The 15283-nt window shown below is 43.1% G+C and overlaps 1 protein-coding gene across 2 annotated transcripts in view; it reads right to left on the reverse strand.

The window, feature by feature from the left end:
• slc38a1 (solute carrier family 38 member 1) overlaps positions 1-5346 on the reverse strand; it is a 71604-nt gene extending 66258 nt beyond the window's left edge. For both annotated transcript variants that reach the window (XR_010006721.1, XM_003221189.4), the window contains exon 1: positions 4792-5346. The gene's annotated coding sequence lies outside the window, so the exon portion shown is untranslated. The remainder of the gene's footprint in view (positions 1-4791) is intronic.
• Between the last annotated feature and the right edge of the window lie 9937 nt (positions 5347-15283).

The raw sequence follows: 15283 nt of genomic DNA on the forward strand, positions 1-15283 counted from the left end.
AATTATTTAAAATACCATTTTCAAGATACATATAAATTGAACTAGGTGGTAATAAAACCGCCCACAGTAAATGTTCCTGAGAGCGAGATGAAAAGTCTTCTGTTTGGGGAGATCAGTGACACAATGTTCCACTTTAAATTTACATCAAAGTGGAACATTGTTTTTTTTTTTAAAAAAAAATATATCTACCCAGTGCTTATTTTTCTAACTTTGCATAACTTTCCCACATCTTCATTTGCTAGGCATAGTCTTCCCCGAGGGCCCTTCCAGACAGGTCCCCGAGGGCCCTTCCAGACAGGCCCTTCCAGACAGGATCTGATCCCAGGTTTTCTGTTTATTCCAGATTATCTGGCAGTGGGGACTCGTATAATCCAGGTTAAAATGGAAAAACTGGGATCAGATCCTGGGATATAGGGCCTGTCTGGAAGGGTCCTGTGAAAGGCTTGCAAAGAAGACATTGTATCTTTCTCTGTCAAAAGGTAGGCGGGAAGAGGAAAAGGAATGAAAATCATTCCTACTAGTAGAAGACACCCTTCTACAAAGCCAATACAAAGAAAGATCTCATCCTCCTTTTTTCTTCTCTTCCTCATTTTTCAAACCATCATGAGGTTGCCTGCCAGCCAAAATTCATTTATTTCAGAACGGCCCTACCCTCTCTTTGAGGAGCATTAACCCCAATAACAGCAAGCTTTTATCTTGTGTGTGTGTGTGTGTGTGTGTGTGTGTGCGCTTTCAAGACACACATTGACTTATGGTGACCCTATTAATTTCATAAGGTTTTCTTAAAAAAGGACACATTAGAGGTAGTTTTGCCAGTTGCTTCCTCTGAAATACAGCCTACAGAACATGGTGGCCTCCTATAAAGAACTGACCTTGCTTAGAATCCATGATGAAACAGGCTCTGGTGCCTTCAGGAAATTTAGGCCAGCTCACTTACTGCTGTACTTATAGTGAATCAGTCCTTTTAGATCAAACATGGGTAAACGTGGGCTCTTCAGGTGTTTTGGACTTCAACACCCACAATTCCTAAAAGCCTACAGTTAACACATCCCAACAAAGGATTCCCACAGGCAGTAAGCAGCCAGTCCTTGAAGCTGCAAGGCCATTCAATGCTAATCAAGGTGGCCAGTTGCTATATTATCACTTGCCTCAAACAAATGAGAGTTCTTTCTCCCACAGATATATAAGCCCATCTTGCCTAGTTTGACAAACCTCACGTCCTCTGAAGATGCTTGCCATAGATGCAGACGAAACGTCAGGAGAGAATGCTTCTGGAACATGGCCATACAGCTCCGAAAAGTCACAGCAACCCAGTGATTCTGGCCATTATGCCTTCAACAACAGCCTACGGTTAGGAATTGTGGGAGCTGAAGTCCAAAACACCTGGAGGGCTGAAGTTTGCCCATGCCTGTTTTAGATGCATCGACTATAGAATGTATGCGGTTTGACACTGCCACTGGCTCAATGGTATGAAATCATGGGAGTTGTAGTTTGGTGTGGCACTAGCCCTCTTTGGCAGAGAAGGCTAACAGCCTTGTTAGACTATAGCTCCCACGATTCCATAGCAATGAACCCTGGCAGTAGAGTCGCTCTTCTCTTGCTCCCGTCCCTGTCTCAGGTGCGGCTGGCGGGGACGAGGGAGAGAGCCTTCTCGGTGGTGGCCCCCCGGCTTTGGAACTCTCTCCCCAGGGAGATCAGGTTAGACCTGTCATTGCCCATCTTTTGTCGTCAACTGAAGACATGGATGTTCCGGAGCGCGTTTGAATAAATAGCCCATTTGACTTGTTATCTACTCCGTGTTTACAACCTTAATGGCACTTTACCTTGCTCCTCACTCTACATGCTATAACACTTCAAGTGAAATTGTTCCCTTGTTCCTTCTTTACTCATTTTGATTCTATTCTTGGACCTGGTGGAATGATGTATTAGTCACCCTCTGCTGTGCAGAACAATTTGATGTTCCCGTTTTTAGTAACTATTATGTTGTTTTTATCTTGTATTGCATTGTTTTTAAATCTCATTGTTTTAGTTGATTGTGTGCATTGTATACTATGTTGTTGTTATATCCTTATTGTAAGCCGCCCCGAGTCCCTGCGGGGAGATGGTGGTGGGGTATAAATAACGTTATTATTATTAATAATAATAATAATAATTTTACAGTGTAGATGCCCCTATGACCCACATCTATGGCAGGCATCTTCTAGCTGCTTACTGCCCAGAGGAATCCTTTGTTGGGTGGTATTAACTGTAGGCTGCTAGGAATTGTGGGTGTTGAAGTCCAAAACACCTGGAGTGCCAAAGCTTGCCAATGCCTGATCTAAAAGGACCAATTCACTACAAGTATAGCAGTAAGTGAGCTGGCCTAATTCTCCTGAAGGCACCAGATCCTGTTTGATAATGGATTCTAAGCATGGTCAGTCCTGCATTGGAGGCCACCAACGTGCTGTAGGCTGTATTTCAGAGGAAGCAACTGGCAAAACCACCTCTAAGGAGCCCTTTCTTAAGAAAACCATATGCATCTATGGCAGCCATTTTCAGAGGTTGTGAGGTCTCTTGGAAACTGTGCAAGTGGGGTTTATATATCTGTGGAATGATATTCAGGTTGGGAGAAAGAACTCTTTGTCTGCTGGAGGCAAGTGTGAATGTTCCAATTGGCCATCTTGATTAGCATTGAAAAGCCTTGCAGCTTCAAGCCCTGGCCTGGGATAATCCTTGGTTGGGAGGTGTGAGCTGGATCACGGAATACCAAGACCAGCTGCCTCATCACACTAGAGAATGAATCCACTTTAGATCCAGTTTCTGCCTTCTGCAGAATTCTGGAGTTTGTAGTTTGGAAAGGCCCAGGACCTTTCTGGCTGAGATGTTTAAATCCCCCTCCCGAAAGTGGATTTAAAGTGGATCCAAGCTGAAGTGTGATGAGGTCCCAGGCTCATCCAAAGTGGTGCCAAGCTGCATTTATTTTACTGTGGTGAGTTTGAATCAGCACGCCTTCATAACCTTTTATAAGCATGGCGTTTGTAGAATGAGTCAATCTGGGGTTTTTTTTTTTAAGCATTTAAACCATTTCCCCCTTTTTTTGGAAAACTCATTAGATAGACAGACACCGTTTCTTGTTTCCTTTTTTTTTACAGATCAGAAAGGCGTAAATGATGACAAAACCAGCGTCATTTGCTCTGCTTCCTCCGCGCCTTTTTTTCTTGAAAAAATGAAGAGGAAAATGGTAATAATGAAAAAAGAAATAAGGGGGAGGGAAGGGAGAGGCAACGTGTAAGGCTTGCACCCCGATGCGCGCCTCAGTGGGGGCATCTACACTGTAGAACATGTTCACTGTGCCTGACTAGTAGCTAGCTATGGCTTGAGTATGCTTTAATGTATTATATGTTTTATGATTTTACGTTTATATAGTGCAGAGTATTTTTTTAACCTGGAAATCGTGCAATGGATTTTGGAATGGCTTTAGACCTTGCCTTTGGATGATGTGTCTCATATTAGAATGTATTTTAATTATGTTTTATGTCTGTTTTAATTTTTATAATTCTATTTCGTGTCTGTGTTTTATGCCTAAGGCACTGTAGAAGTGCCATTTGTAAGCTGCCTTGAGTCCCCCTCGGGGTAGAGAAAGGTGGGTAGAGAAAGGCAGGATATAAATATGGTAAATTAATAATAATAATAATATAATTTCAATGTATTTATGTGATTGTGTTTTATTGAGTATTGCTGGGCTTGGTCCCCATGTGAGCTGCCCCGAGTCCCTTTAGGGAGATGGGGCGGGATTAAGAATAAAGTTATTATTATTTTATTTTATGACACAGCAAACAAGATAGATATGCTGGATTTCGTATCACAAAATCACAAGCTGAACACTTCCCAAGTGTCTAGGACTGTGTGATGTATTTTTGGATGCGCGCAGATCCCAGTAGGGTGGGCTTTTGCAGTTGACAGATCCTGATTTTGTCAATGTCTATTGTTTCCAAATGCCGGCTGAGATCTTTTGGCACGGCAAATTATTATTATTATTATTATCATTATTATTATTAGAACCAAGGCAGCTGTACACCACGGAATCATATGGAGGCTGTAGTTTGACTAGGATGTTTCGCCTTCTCTGCCCAAGAGGACTGGTAGTAAAAGATAAGGTTTTCCCCTGACATTAAGTCCAGTCGTGTCCAACTCTTGGGGTTGGTGCTCATCTCTATTTCTAAGCCTAAGAGCCGGCGTTGTCCGTAGACACCTCCAAGGTCATGTGGCCAGCATGACTGACATGGAGCGCTGTTACCTTCCCGCCGGAGCAGTACCTATTTATCTACTCACATTTGCATGTTTTCGAACTGCTAGGTTGGCAGAAGCTGGGGCTAACAGCGGGCGCTCACTCCTCGGATTCGAACCTGCGACCTTTCGGTCAGCAGCTCAGCGCTTTAACACGCTGCGCCATCGGGGGGCTCCCTAAAACGACAACTCTGGAAACTAAACAGCCTTAAAGCGGTATCGAACAGCATGGGTTTTACAATGGCAAAACAATGCCCTTCTCTTTCTGTCGGAGGAGAGAAAATGGAAATTAAAACCCGTGCCACGAGGCTCTGACGAGGAGGAAAAGGGATGCTGCTTGCCTGCCTGCCTCCTTCGCCTTGGAAAGGAACGAGAAAAGGGCGCACTGAAAATATACAACGAGCCCCTTCACTTCCTCGCCTCCCCAAAGCCGTCATTCCTGTCAGCCATGTGCCCTTCGGGGATGGTAAAGGAGAGGGGAAAGAGGCCTTTTCTCTCAGACACACACCCATACCCAGCACCTACCTGTTAAGCAGCTCCCTGGCTGGGTTTGTCTCCCTTCTTCGCCTCAGTGCTTCTTTCCAGAAAGGCGCCCCAATCTCCCAGGCCGAGGTGCCCCGCCTTCAGCGTCCTTTGTTCGAAGAGCAACCTCGCGCTTTCTCCAATTTCGAGATGGGGCGGGTTTCCCCCCTCTCTTTCAGCGGGAAAAGCTCCCAAATGGATGGAAATGAAGCCCTCCTTGTCTCCTTGCCCTCTGGATGGAGGAAGGCGCGGGGAGCGAGGAGGATGCCGCCACAGCAGCGACGAACGACCTTCACGAGGCGGCTGCTCCTCCTCTTTCTGTGGAAATCCCAATGGCGAGCTGGAGATGGCCAGGGAGCCTCTGGAGCCCGCGCCCAAACCCTGGCCAGAAAAGAGGCGTTTGGGGGTCCGTTTTCACCCGAATGGGCTTCGAGAAACCCTTGCGCGCCTTCCGCGTCTCCTTCCCGCTTCCTCCCCTCACAGGTGGTGCTCTTGCTCACAGAGAGAACGAAGGCAACCGCTCCAGGGAGGGATTGCTGTGGTGTGGACAGACACCAGGGGGCTGCCCACCCGCAATAAACCCTCTCTCTCTGGCGCCCCTTCCACACAGCGGGATAAAATCCACACTGAACTGGATTATGTGGCAGTGTGGACTCAGATAATCCAGTTCAAAGCCGATGTCAAAATTCTGCCTTGACATTCCGCCTTCTATGGCTGTGTGAAAGGGCCCTGTGTGCTCCTTCCAGTTTCCTCTCCATTTTTGGCAGTGGTTCCCAACCTTTTTTTTGACCAGGGACCACTTTGACCAGGGACCACTCTCCAACATTAGTACCAAAAGGCTCACGAATCAGTTTTTGGTCAACTTTAGGTTCGGTTTGGTTATTTGGAGTGCTGATTCAGAAAATGGCATTGGATAGGCCACATCAGCGACAGCTCTGGTTTCTGATCCAAAACATTCGATCCAGTGGCGCAGTGTGTTAAAGCGCTGAGCTGCTGAACTTGCAGACCGAAAGGTCCCAGGTTCAAATCCCGGGAGTGGAATGAGCACCCGCTGTTAGCCCCAGCTCCTGCCATCATGACAGTTCAAAAACATGCAAATGTGAGCAGATCAATAGGTACTGCTCCGGCGGGAAGGTAATAGTGCTCCATGCAGTCATGCTGGCCACATGACCTTGGAGGTGTCTACGGACAACGCAGGCTCGTCGGCTTAGAAATGGAGATGAGCACCAACCCCCAGAGTCGGTCACAACTGGACTTAACATCAGGGGAAAAACATCTGCTCGCCCAAAGAAAACCATATTTAATAATTTAGAGCTGATGTGGTCTATCCAATGCCATTTTCTGAATCAGCACCCCAAATAACCCCAGGAACAGTCCTAAAACGAAAACACCAAAAATGTTTTTGGTTGGGCTGTGTTATTATCCCTAGTAGTACAATGAGACCGCAGACCATATTTTAGTTCTTGCAGACCACTGGTGGCCCATGGAGCACAGGTTGGGAACCACTGGTTTATGGCGACCTCATAGGGTTTCCGGCTTTGGATGAAACCGGAGTTGAACAGACGTAGGAAAGCAGGATGAGCCATTTACAATTCCATTAAAGCCATTGTGGACTCAACCAGAAGTACATCCCTATGAGCTCAATTGTTTGAACCTTCCCTATGCTATGGTTCAGAGACATGGACAATGACGAAGGCTCTCTCAGAACAGGTGCAGGAAAGCAGGATGGGCCACTTACAATTCCATTAAAGCCACTGCAGACTCAAGCAGAAGTATATCTCTATGAGCTCAATTGTTTGAACCTTCCCTATGCTGTGGTGCAGAGACATGGACAATGACAAAGGCTCTCTCAGAATGTGGGTCACACATACCTCTCTTGCAAGATGGCTCATTGGTATGTTTCTCTGAACGCTCTGAATGAGGATGTTCAAAAAATATCAAAAGTGAAAGATCCTCTACTCCACATTGCCCAACTCCAAATTGCTTTGCAGGCCATGTGATGCTCAGAACAGAGCAATGCCACAGCAACATGGTACCCATGGGAATGGACAAGACCTCTTGGTCGTCCTCCCACCTGATGATCGTATTCATTCTGTATGGCATATAATGTGAGAGATTAACATGGTCGTACAATGGTACACTGGTCAACTCATGCTCGAAATAGATACGAATGGAGGCAATTAGAGAAGATGTTGCGATCCGTGTAAAAGCTGAGGAACAGATCGTCTAAGTGACTAAGTGGAGTGACTAAGTCATAAGGTTTCCTCAGAGGCTTGGCTTTGGCTTGTCCCTTCCTCAGAGATATAGCCAACAGTCAAGATCAGTCAACTTGATTTGTAATTCGTCCCCTCTCCCCATGGGGACTCGGAGCGGCTAACAACATGGATGGCAGCTATTTGAACAGCACCTCATATTTGTTGATGGTCTCCTATCCAAAAACTAGCCCCTGGCCCTAAAGATAGCTACACATGTATCAACTTCAAGGCCCAGCCAAATCCTGCCACCATATCATTTTATGTGGCCCTCCAGATACTGGGCTATAATTCCTGTATTCCTCATCATTAGATGTATTCCTCATCATTAGATGTCATAGCTAGAGCTGGAGGGAGTCATGATACCATAACATCTGGAAGAAGGATGCCATTTGTTCTGTTTCATCTGGATACCAGGCTTGTGGCTATGATGATGTCTAGCATTACAATGTCCTTGAACCCCTCCCCAGCCGCAGAGCCACAAGTGCTGTTGGGTTGCAATTGCCCAGTCTGCATGGCAAATAATCACAAGTGATGGGGTTTGTTGTTCAATAATATCTGGGGACTCAAACAGAGTAAAAACTAAAGAGCACTGACCATTAGGTTAAAAAGCAATAGTTGGCTCTCTGTGTCCATGGATTCTTCGTTCATGGATTCAACAGCCCTTTTAAAGCAACAATAAGGCTAAGGTGGCCCCTGATGAAAATGAATTTGACATCTCTGATCTACAAAGACCACTTAGTACAGAGTGAAACTAGCTTCAAAGGGAATAGTTTCACAGTGCACTGCGTTCAGTGGCTGCATGGTGCTTACAAGCACCACAGAGATTGGCATGGAATGTGGTTTATACCAGGGCTATATAAGCTTTTCATCTCGAGACCCCATGTATATAGTAACATAAATAGGTCTAAAACCCAAATATTTACTGATAACAAATCAGCATTTGCAAGGCTTGCTAAACAAGCTGATTTTCCTTTTTTATGAAGTACAGCTGAAGCATCTTCTGCAGAGTCCACTGTAAAAACTGCAAAATCGATTCATGTAAATGTCTACAATAGCCACTAGGTGGCATTCAGAAAGCATTTACTGGTGCCAATTTTTTTTGGAACTCCAGTATTGAGCTACGGGGACCCCATTTGGGGCCAGGATGCCTAGCTTAAGAAGCAGTGGTTTATACTAGTGTGAGCTGATGTGCATTAAGGGCTCTATTTCAGACTATATTCCAACTTTGCTTATCTGGGTTTAAAGGTCTTAAAGCACATTACAGTGTATGTTTGCAGCATGGATTGTATAAGAACCGACTGTCAAGCTGCTTTCAAACTGCATTAACATGGTCAGTGTAGATGTATGCCAAGAAAGAATCTGGTGCCATTAAAGATTTAGTTTGGTCTTGGAAGCTAAGCAGGGTCAGCTCTTGGATGGGAAGATGCCAATGAACACCAAGTGCTGTGGGCAATATTTCAGTAGAAGGAGCTGGAAAAACCACCTCTGTGCATTCCTTGCCTAAGAAAACCCTGTGACTTGGAAGACACACACAAAAATGGTCTTTGAGGTGCCCTAATCTTAGTCAAAACAGGCATTCCTACTGCACTTATTTTGCAACTGTTAAGATGGTTGTAAAAATTTATCTAGGTGGTGTCTGCATTGAATGCAATTTACTTTAAGTGTGCCCTTCTATGTGCACCATTTATACACCTGGCTAATACCCGTGTAGCTGTATCTTCTATTTTTTCCTTACAAAGAAGGGCAACAGCTCAAACTCTTTATTACTTACATTTTAATTGTGTCAGAAGTAACTCGAGAACATACTGCAAGTCGCTTCTGGTGTGAGAGATTTGTCCATCGACAGAAACATTGCCCAGGGGGTACCTGGATGTGATAGCTGGGAGGCTTCTCTCATGTCTCCACAAGCTAGAGCTAACAGATGGGAGCTCACCCCATCTCGCGGATTTGAACCAACGACCTTCAGGTTAGCGACCCAACCTTCAGGTCATCAGTTCAGCTGACACAAGGGTTTAACCCATTGCACCACTGGCTCCTTCCTTTCATATTAAGTGCTCTCAATATATGCTTGGAATGTGGAATGGCACAGAAGTCTAAATGAGGAATTGTCTGTGTATTTTGATACTGTAATAAAGCACTCAGGATTCAAATTATGGAACCGGAAGGCAAACCCTCTTTGAACCAATCTTGCCAAGGAAATCTTATGATAGGGTTGCCTCAGCACCAGAAATTACTTTAAACCACATGGCAAGCAACAAACATACAACAGAGTCTCCTATGATATCCACAACTATTCACCTTAGCTAATTAGGTCTTCACCTAATTATTCCCTAGCCTCAAACTAATTAAACAGTTCCCATTCCCTGTGTACTTCATACACCAAATATATTGAAATAATGTGTTACTCGGGTATCTATAATGTCTATATATTCAACCAAGACAAAAGAGTGGAAAATTATAATTAAACTATGTAATTCCTCATATACTACCTGCGTAGTGTTTGCCGACAAGGTTCATCTCTTTCCTCTCCTTTGTTTCTTGAAGACTAAATTCTAAAGCATATTTACTTGGAAGGAAGCTCCACTGGTTCTGAGCAAATATGCCAACAGTTGTAGGAACCACAGCTGTTCCTGCTTGTAATACGCAATTGGACAGGCATTTCATTTCACTCTCTGAAAATATGACACTTTGCTAAGGGATTAAATCAACATTTTCAGTAACAAAAGATATAGCTCGCAAATTTTTCAGCAGAGGATGGGCAGACCATCTGTCACAGATCTTGTAGTAGCAGCATCTCATATGGTAAAGTTTGGATTGTGCAGAAAACTGGATGAAATGTATGATATTCCTTTTAAAATTCTGTGAACATTTTAAGAAGAGGGGAATCTTTCAACCATGCTTCTCAAATTGGTGAAATGTATTTAATCTAGATGGCCATGTGACAGAAAGGGATCAGATTATGAAATCTTATTAGTTTACCTGTACAATACTATTCTGCTGTAAATTTTTCATCCTTGTCTCACATCCTTCAACAGAAGCATGTGTGTCTATTATTGAAGAAGGGTTTGTTGCTGCTTTAGAATTAGGCCTGCTAACATTGCATTCTGTCACCTTCTCTGTGATCCAGCAGCTTGCAAGTGTGATGTATACAGATATTCCAGTATGTTTAGCTAAGAAGCTGTAAAGTCATTTTACTTGCAGAATAGTGGCTTTCCTGAGAATAATTAGAATTTTGTTACGTGAAGCGAGAGGGATCACACGGTCTGACATCAAGCAGATCATGTGATGGGGAAGCAGGTGACCAAGGAGGCTCAAATTAATCCTTACAGCAGAGAGAGATAGGTATCTCTGGAAGAAGGCAATGAAAGCATGGTATATAAGAATGTTACAGTGCCACCGTGGGGCTGAAAGATTTGCCTGAATCTAATTAATAATATACATTTACCAGATGCTTTGCATTCTTCACCAGCCATCAATAGAATGAGGGAAATGTAAAACAATATATGTGATGTTGCGCTGACTACACTCAAGGGCAACAATAAAAATCAGAGATTAGTACTGTCCTTTGGATATGGTTACATTTGAATATCTACTTAATTTCAAAAAATAATGTATCAAGTTTCAGTATGAGAAACAGAAAGCATGATCCATACACACAGATTCTGTAAGAGCAATCAAGTAAGATTGAGAATATAAACAGACCTTTTGTGAAAACATGCACAAATTATGTCATAGTGTTGTTGAGCGTGGACCCCCCCCCCCCCCCCTCAGGTCAAATTATATTAAATTATCTCATAAGGACTGTGGTGGGGACAAGCCGCAGCGAGCAAGGATCTTTCATTTTTTGGCTATCCATTTTGTGAACATCCAGAGGTCTGGAGGAACCCGGAAGCAGTTACCAGTGCCCAGGATACTTTTTGTAACAATCTTTCCCCTTTCTATAGTTATCTTGTCTCTAATCCTAAATAAATGAGCACCCTGGTGTGTTATCCACTATATCTGCTCCTTTGTATCCTCTCTTGTTTCCCTGAGTCTATTCCTCTCACTTTCTCCTCCCGCAGCCAGCCCCGGTGGCCACTGAACCACATGGCCCCACAGCCCTCCACGGCCCTCAGAGCGAGACTTTTTTGTTCCCTCTCCCCCACAGTGACCACCCCTTCATCTCCCCGCACCCCTTTGTTGATTCCCATCCCTCTGTGGATGCCCCGGTTCCTTCAGTGGGAGCCCCCAGTATCCACGGATCCCTATTTTTCTCGTTTAATGTGTATATTTTATATTTCTATGTATAAAAACATCTTTAAAGAAGTATGCTTCCATTCAAGACCTTTTGGTGACCTCACCAGCACCTCATGACCCAGGAAATCTTCTCCAGACATTTTCCTGGGCATCATCTCAGTCCTAAAGGATTCAATCACCTGTCATCTTTGGGGCCAGTCCATCTCTACTGGCCCCATAAACCCAGCCATGCAGAGGACAACAGGAATCCGGGCTAAGGGCTGCCTGTCCTTTGTGCAGCTACTTGGACACATAAAGACACTCAACACCTGGCATGATAGTTCCCAGCGATGAGAAGGCCATGCTCTTTTTTCCACAATGCCATTTCCCCTTTTCCCTGGACTGGATTCTTAATCCCATCATTCTGGACAATACCTTGCTGGAAACTCAATGGACATGAGCACTGCGGGTGTTGGACCCACCTTAATGGGTCACTCACATATACAAAGGACAATCATAAAATGCATGGGACCTGATGGTTCTCTTCGTTCTTTGTTCAATGGGACAAAGGTTATTCATTCAACTGTACTTTGCAACCCTTTGTCTCCTGGACAAGCCTGTCCCCTGTCAGCCATTGGAGAGCAAGAATCTGCATTTGAAGCGGGAAATGCTTTCCTATTGGCCAGCAGGTGCTGTAGTCCTGCCTCTGCAGGGAATCCTTCCTCAGCTGTTCATGATGTCAACAGGGCTCAGCCAATCATGGTGAAGCTGGGTCCAGCTGGGGTGGGAGCGGGAAATTCAAGGAGCTTCTGTCTATAAAAATGCATGTTTTGGCATCTCAGTTTACTTTGGCGGATTACCGCAAGCTGCCATCATTTCAGCTTCTTCTTCAACTTGGTGAGATCTATTTGGAAACATTGGGTTAGCTTCTTCGTCTTGGCAGGCACACAAATCCACAAGTGGCTTGCTGTCAGTACAGTTATCCACTTATCAGAACTCTGTATCCGCGGCCTGGATCTCACTATCCGCGGCCATTTTAAATTGCTTTATTTCAGTAGAAAGCATGATGTTGCATGATGAAAGATGGTTAGAACAGCACAGACATCTGACATTGGGTTGCAGCAGAAGCAAACAATGCAATAAAGCTTGAGCAGCCAAAAAATAAGATTCAACTCCTGCTAATCCTATCATAGCCATGTGTGCCAGCCTATAGCAGGCAATGTAAACACCAAAATAGGAGAGAACAGAGAAGCCTGCCTCACCAGTCCATCCTAATACATTAAAAAACAAATGTTGGTCTATAAGTTTGGCTATCTAAATGGAAATCATAAGAAGAATTGATGCTTTTGAAAGAAAAGTTCAAAATATTTTTATTTACTTATGCAATGTTTACCTGACTTGGTTGTTTCATTTTACATGTACAACTTGTATATTTAGAATTTTGAATGAACATTGGTTGAAACACGTTGAACACTCTTGCTTTCTGTAGTGAAAGAAGCTATTCCTATTCTTACCATTTTATTTCTCCATCTGATACCATTTATTTGTTAAAGAAGTAATGCTCAGGAACACATTCACTTTGTTATATACCTGCTTAAGGTAGCTAACACAGCTAAGAAGACTTGAGTTCTCAATAGGTGTTCCAGGAAGGCTCTAACTTTGTAATAAGTCTTATGTTCATTTTCCAGCAGCTAAAGTTCAAAAGGTCTGAAACAGCAGACATTGACACTGCTGGTGGACAGAGCAGACAACGTGAGCTTCAAGGCTGAGCTTATAAACTCAGTAGAAGGCAACTTTGTAAATTCACATCACCAGCAAAGCTGTGTGCATTTCATGAGAATTCATTGTCCTCACAATTTCAGTTTACATGGAAGAAACAAATACATTTCTAGTCCTTGAAGCTTTAAATAGATCTCGAAATACGTGATCAGTGTTTTAGGACTTACCAGAATGTCCAGTGATTATTATGATGGACAGAACCTATATATCCTATATTGGTTTCTTGCCCCTTCCTGGTGACAGAAAAATAGAAAACCATATATGAAGTAAGAACAATATGTTTAAAATATGCTCAATTTGCCTAATTTATCGAGATAACAGGATTTTTCTCCTCTTTTCTCACAGTACAGTATTTTAATTCTATAGGTTTTAATTTTTTTTACTGCACTATACAGTAAATACCCTCCTGTGATACATCTTTCACAAGGAAATAATACAAACATTTACAATGCAATCATATATGTGCTGAGAAGCAAGTAAGTAAATCTTATTGCATTCCTGCAGCCTTAATGACAATCCGTGCTGCATTTCCTGGGTTTAAATCCCTCTGGACAAACAGTAGAGTGTCATGAGATAAGCATTTCAAAAATGTTATATACAAGTTATAAATATGTGCTGTGCAATATAGCATTATTGTGATTATAGGTGACTAAATATGTGGTATAACAGGGTTAGTCTATGGTGAAATTCTTGGTGGGGCAGATGTAGTTACGGGTAATTGGAAACTAGATTTTAACAGAAACGTTAACTAGATTAAGGACATAGTTTCTTCCTCAACTAAGTATATAGTACTTTTTAAAGAAGTAACTATGAAAAGTCATCTATTAGCACAACATCCTACTCCTTAAATAATAGCATTTATTTAAACTTTTAAATACAGTAGAGTCTCACTTATCCAACATAAGCGGGCCGGCAGAATGTTGGATAAGCGAATATGTTGGATAATAAGGAGGGATTAAGGTAAAGCCTATTAAACATCAAATTAGGTTATGATTTTACAAATTAAGCACCCAAACATCATGTTATACAACAAATTTGACAGAAAAAGTAGTTCAATATGCAGTAATGTTATGTAGTAATTACTGTATTTACGAATTTAGCACCAAAATATCACGATGTATTGACTACAAAAATGCATTGGATAATCCAGAACGTTGGATAAGTGAGTGTTCGATAAGTGAGACTCTACTGTACTTTAGTCTATTTATTTATTTACGACATTTCTACCCTGCCTTTCTCAAATTTTGGCGGGGGGAGGGGGGGACTCAAGGCGGCTTTACACACAGGCAACTATTTGATGCCTTAAAAACAATGTACAATTGAAATAAACATTTAAAATAAAATAATAAAATTTATTAAAACAATTAGAAACATTTAAAACAATACAATCACGTGATCCAGAAGTGTAATCCAGGCCGTTCCTAAAGTCATTGCATGTCATTCCATATCTATTTATTGCACAAGTTCTCCAAAGGCTTAGTCACAAAGCCATGATTTTACTCTTTAACAGAAGGTCGGGAAGGAGGGGGCTGATCTAATATCCCTGGGGAAGGAATTCCACAGCCGAGGGGCCACTACTCAGAAGGCCCCGTCTCTCATCCCTGCCAATCGCGCCTGTGAAGTAGGCGGGACCGAGAGCAGGGCCTCCCCAGACAATCTTAAACTCTGAGATGGTTCATAGGGGGAGATCCGTTTAGATAGGTAAGCTGGGCCAGAACCGTTTAGGGCTTTGTAGGTTAAAGCCAGCACTTTAAATTGTGCACGGTAGCAGAGTAGCAGCCAGTGGAGCTGATATAACAGGGGAGGTACATGCTCCCTGTACGCCACTCTGGTGAGCAATCTGGCTGTCTCATGTTGACCATTTGAAGCTTCCAAACAGTCGTCAAAGGCCACCCTACGTATAGCACATTGTAGGAGTCTATTCAGGATGTAACCAGAGCGTGGAACATCGTAGCCAAGTTTGACATCCCAAGGTGCAGGCGCAACTGGGGCACAAGTTTTAATTGTGCAAATGCTCCCCTGGCACTACTGAAACCTGGAATTCCAGGCTCAGCAGTGAGTCCAGGCTATAGATATTTATTTTAGGCTATAGATATCTATTCCATATCTATAACCTAAAATAAGGATACAGAACTGGATTGTTTCTTAGGACAGAGAAACTTTTCAGGATCAAGTTTAACATTCCAGGCAGATCATATCATTAATGATTGTGTGCTAGGGTAATAAAATTTGCAGTGAAAATAGTG

Source organism: Anolis carolinensis, chromosome 5 (genome assembly GCF_035594765.1).
Source record: "Anolis carolinensis isolate JA03-04 chromosome 5, rAnoCar3.1.pri, whole genome shotgun sequence".
Classification (NCBI taxonomy): Eukaryota; Metazoa; Chordata; class Lepidosauria; order Squamata; family Dactyloidae; genus Anolis; species Anolis carolinensis.